The sequence below is a fragment of the Sinocyclocheilus rhinocerous genome, unplaced genomic scaffold (assembly GCF_001515625.1).
Source record: "Sinocyclocheilus rhinocerous isolate Xijiao unplaced genomic scaffold, SAMN03320098_v1.1 scaffold298, whole genome shotgun sequence".
Classification (NCBI taxonomy): Eukaryota; Metazoa; Chordata; class Actinopteri; order Cypriniformes; family Cyprinidae; genus Sinocyclocheilus; species Sinocyclocheilus rhinocerous.
Window position 1 is genome coordinate 565,784 of NW_015650702.1, and position 5,644 is coordinate 571,427.

At 34.2% G+C, this 5,644-nt stretch overlaps 1 long non-coding RNA gene across 1 annotated transcript; it reads left to right on the forward strand.

Moving 5' to 3' along the window:
- The first annotated feature begins 2,605 nt into the window (after positions 1-2,605).
- On the forward strand, positions 2,606-3,561 carry LOC107712380 (uncharacterized). The gene is made up of 2 exons (XR_001636787.1): positions 2,606-2,991; positions 3,061-3,561. It is a non-coding gene; the product is annotated as an uncharacterized LOC107712380 (long non-coding RNA).
- The last annotated feature ends 2,083 nt before the right edge of the window (positions 3,562-5,644 follow it).

Sequence of the window (5,644 nt, forward strand, 5' to 3'; positions counted from 1 at the left end):
CCTTTAAGAATGAAACAAGAAGACAAGTAAATCAAGAATGGCTAAAACTGAAGCAAATATGTTTTCCTGAGTCTAATTCTGGTGATGTGCAAGGCATAACCTTAAAGAGTTACGCTATCAGGACAACCCAGAAATACTGATAAACCAGGTCAGAAATGACAAAATTCAATGCTAGTGCCAACCTGCTTCAGTAATGAACTTAATACATAAATTCAAGATGCATAAGGCAAAATATTGTGGAGCACACTGGAAATTGGAAACTGATGGATAAGGCTTATCTTAGCATTACGTCCGCCAGACAAATTAGTGGGGAAATGAAAACCAATGTAAAGCAACTTTGTACACTATCTGTACAAATATTTGAATGAATCACAAGATGGGCTTCCAGTAGATTAGATGGCAAATGGAAAAATTGTGTTTGATCAGTTTATTTTTGAACACTTTATTAGGGTTTATTTTTGGATCCTTTGCATAACATTGTTTGACATTCCTTATAATATAGGCTTGTGTTAAGCCATCACCTAATCGTATCTTTATTACAGTCAGGTTCTACACCTTCAACTTTAGTACTGCATACAGCAAAAAAAATAAATAAAAATTCCAATTTTTTGAGATTGAGATGAGGTCACTAATAAGCAAATGTGCGACATTAATCATGTGACTATTTGTACAGACCGTTTGATATTCTTCCTGTAGAGCTCAAGATGCTCTTTGGATCATTTTAAAGGGGTCATGATTTGAGAAATCAAATTTCCCTTGATCTTTTAACATATAACAGGTCAATGTACTATAAAACATCCTGTACATTTCAAAACTCAAAACTTTCTCTTTAGTTTAAAAACAGCTTTTATTATAACCAAGCTCAGAAAAATCACTCGTTTTGGAATGTGCCACTTTATGATGTAATAGTGTGGCTAAACACCGCCTCCGCAGGAGAAGGTCAACGCCTGCTTCTACATGATAACTGAAATACTAGAGAGACGCAAACACTCCATCAAAAGAACCATATAGATGTCATTACAAGATTACAAGACAATGTGTAGTGTAACTTGTGAAAAATAGTCTTTGACAAATTGTATAAAGTGTATAACTGTACATCAATAACCACCTTACAACTTGTTGATGGTTTACTAATGTTAAGCAACAACTGATGCAGCTGTGTCATGTGAAGCAATCACTGACCAGAATGACAACATCAACAGCATTCAATACTTAGTACTGTGCACTGTAACAACCAATCAACTAGAGTTTAAATGTAACCAATATTTTTTTAGCATGACAACCGTTGCTATTTAACAAACCTCCAACTGCAGAAAGTTTTTATTGACTTCGAGTAGCAGACAAGAAATCTTATTGTGAATTCATTGTTTTCAACAACCAGCCAAAGCTTTGGACCACTAGACAAGCTTTTGTTTATACACACACACATATATATACATATATATACACTACCGGTCAAAAGTTTGGGATCAGTAAGACTTGTAAGGTTTTTAAAGAAGTCTCTTATGCTTATCAAGGCTGCATTTATTTGATCAAAAATGCAGAAAAAAAATGAAATCTTGCAAAATGTTATTACAATATAAAATAATGGTTTCTATTTTAATATCCTTTAATATATACTTTATTTCTGTGATGCAAAGCTGAATTTCCATCAGCCATTACTCCAGTGTGTCACATGATCCTTCAGAAATCATTCTAATATGCTGATTTATGATTAGAATGATCAATGTTGGCAACAGTTGTGCTGCCAAATATTTTTTTTTGGAAACTGCGATACTTTTTTCAGGATTCTTTGATTAATAAAAAGTTAAAAAGAACAGCATTTATTCAATATATAAATCTTTTCTAACAATATAAATCTTTGCCATCACTTCTTATCAATTTAATACATCCTTGCCGAATAAAAGTTTTAATTTCTTTTTTTTTAAAAAGAAAGAATAAAAATTTACTGACCCTAGACTTTTGAACAGCAGTGTATATTGTTAGAAAATATTTCTATTTTAAATAAATGCTGCTCTTTTTTAACTTTTTTATTCATCAAAGAATCCTGAAAAAAAGTATCACAGGTTCCAAAAAAATATTAAGCAGCACAACAGTTTCCAGCAAAAAAAATTAAAAAAGCATATAAAAGCATTAAAAAATATTAAAAATCGTTCTGATCCCAAACTTTTGAATGGTAGTGTGTATATGTATATGTATATATATATATATATATATATATATATACACATACACATATACATATATATATATATACATACATATATATATATATATATATATATATACATATTCATTTTTTTTCAAGTAATAAAATAACTAAAAATAAGTAAACTAAAACTAAAAACGTATAAAAAAGTATACAGACATTGAAAAACTGACCAAAAATGGCCAAAGCACACAACAAAATCGCTAAAACTTGTATATAAAATTTAAAATATAAACAAACACAAAACAAACACATAATTCAAAATTTTAACAAAAACTATGATAGCATATTAATGATACTAAAACACCACTGGTAATGTGAGATTAATTTTATAGCAATGTTGTTATGCTAAAAATCATGTTAGGAATTGTGTAGAGAAGATTCCAAAATTCCTTCTGAGTGATGGTAGGAAAAAAGAAAAACAACTTGACTTATCTTGCACAATCACTGCAATGTTTTCCAAAACCAACTTGTCAGTGCAGTACTGGAGTAAAGTTACCAGCATGACCCTCAATGCATTAGTAAATCACAACAAACTCCAACAGCAAACCCTACCAGAGTCAGAATTAAAAGCCAGTCATTGATAATATCTCAACGCTAAGTACTTTAGACGACAAGCCCCATTAGAAAGACAACATCAAGATCAAAACCCAGTAAATCTCTCTTTATTATATATTTCAATTGTATTCATTTAATATGCATTGCTTTTTGCAACAAGCAAAGAACACAAAGATGAAAGTGGGAAGGTGATGACTGAGCAGATGTGAATAAGTACCACTGGAGTAGGGCTGCACGATAAATTGCATGCGATATTTAACGCGCATCTTATCAGTAAAGCCGGTTCTCTGGAGGTAAAGAAAATCAGTCTTTTGAATATGATCAGATCACAGTTAACCACATACTGTACATCATAACAGCACCGAATACCTTCACAATCTTCTCAATCACTGACAAAACACACGGACAAAAAATGCTGCATTTGGAATCAAAAGTGCTGATATCAAACCATGACCGTATAAGCATACAAGCATGATGAGCTAGACGACACGCAAAGAAGCAAAGCCTAAATGTTTAGTGTCTTCATGATCACACACGTGCACACACACACACACACACACACACACACACAGATCCAGCTCCAACACAAAAGCTTTTCGGTTTGTTTTCTTCACTTGGAGGGTAAGAAAGACTTCAGAAAAATATAGCAGTCACAGGATCATAAAGGAAATAAAAGCAGTTACTTAAAGAAAGACCTTATGCAGGATAGTGTTCAACTGAAACAACATACACATAGAACATAAATAGGGCCTAAAAAAAAACAATAATACATATTTATGCACAGTAACAAAAAAATTAAAATAAAGAAAGAAACCAGATAAATTCATTGAGTGTTCAGGAGTGCTTGAGTATTTGTTCATGCATAATTCAGTGTGACTCTGTATTTGTGAAGAGGACGAGGCATCTAGCTCAGGAGCTCCAGGTATGTGACAGGCACTTTGCCTTTCTGGTTGCCTCGCTCTCCAATAAGCCAGTCCGGGTCCATGCCGGGCACCGTGTACACAGTAATAAGCTACAGAATAACAGAAAGAAAGAGAGAAAGAAAAAAATGAAGTAGACATTTTGATGAGGGCTGACTGTGTTGCAATGGGCACAGTCCTCCAGACGCATTCAATTCATTCAAGTATACTGTAACAACAGACATGTATAAACAGTGGTTTACAGACGTGTATTAAGAAATACACATTTGCAGTCACCCCTTTTGACATCTTTTGAGGATTAAGATTCATAGGCCTGCATATCCGAGACGGGTCTGTGAGGTTGAATCATATGACACTGTCTGGCAGGGTTCAAACCTAAAACCTTTAGGTTACAAGCCCATTTCATTAAACAAATGTCAATGTCACAGAGACTGTAAGTAAACTGTAGCTTAAACTGACCATGATAGGCAAGAAACAAAAAAAGCACTTACTAACAATACAGAGAACTACAAAAGAAAGTCATTTATTAAAAAAAGAGAAGGGTTAAAAAATAAAATATCTGTTATTTATATTTTTATAATAATTACATTATAAATAGTTATAATAAAAACAATACATTTTAATATAATACAATTTGTTCAAATTAAATAACTCCACAAATTCCATAGTTTACACTACAGGTAAACATTTCCCAATAAAATAGTTCTTAAAGGGGACATCGGATGCACAATTCACTTTTACATGTAGTTTCACTTTGCATATAAATTTGCCTTAGCACTGTGTGGACAGAAGCAGAATGATAAAAAAAAAAAAATCAATTCACGCCTTAAAAACCTAAACAGTCTCAATTATCAAGCTGTTTTGAGTTATGACGTCATACTGCTCAGACCCCGCCCACGACAGCATATTTCCGCCCTCAGCTAGTTGTACACTGTCTGTCATTTTTTCCACACTCGAGCAGCTGTAGCTACATGTCTCGTAAGCAATGCAGGTGGTTTGATGGTTTTGGATGTAAAAGTGAACATAAGGCTGGTTTCACAGCACAAGCGTGAGCAGCCGCTGCTGTGACGCTGTACAAACTCTTCCAGTGTGAATACCCTCGTGCGTCTGCAGCTGCAGTGACGACGTGAAGCTGACGCGAAGCTCAAGCTTGTGGCGTGAAACATTCTTCTTTTTCTTCTGACATCAGAGCCACTGAGGACGCAGTGGAAGTTTTGAGCTGCAAGTTTTGTTTTTGATGGTAATGAGCCACCAAATACACAAAAACTGAAGAGGGGGTCAGTGAGCAGTAGCTTATTATCATTTAAAGAGACATTCAGCGAAACGGGTCACTGTGAACAGAGTTGTTTTTGACAAAAAAGGGTGTTGACCATTGGGGAATTTTAACTAAAGTATGTTGCAGACATTTCACGAAGACCCTAAAGAATCACACCAACCTGTGAAAAATGGGCATCCGATGTCCCCTTTAATAAATACAATACATTTTCATTACGGTACATACTAAACTTACTAAAACCACTAATACTAATATAATGAATGTTACTGACAGTGTTGGGGAGTAGCTAGCTACAAGTAGCCACACTACTAACGTAACTACATTTTTCAGTAGCTTGACAATAGCTCAGCTACTTTTAAAACAATGTAGTGTTTCCAGTAGCTAACTACTTTTTCCAGCAAACAGCAGTGTAGCGTGATACTAGCTACATTCTATTTTGTGAACCTGCAATAGACTGAAGCAGCACAGCGTCTTGTTACAAGATCACATTACCGCCATCTACTGGTACTATATATATATATATCACGCAGCATCAGTAGTAAATGCTACACATCTCCGCAAGCGCTGATTTTGAGTCAAGTGCCAAATCTTCCCAAACTTACTGAGAAGTATTTATAAACCTGATGTCCAACAAAAGAGAACATTTAATAACATGATTTTAGTCCACAATATCAGTCAAGA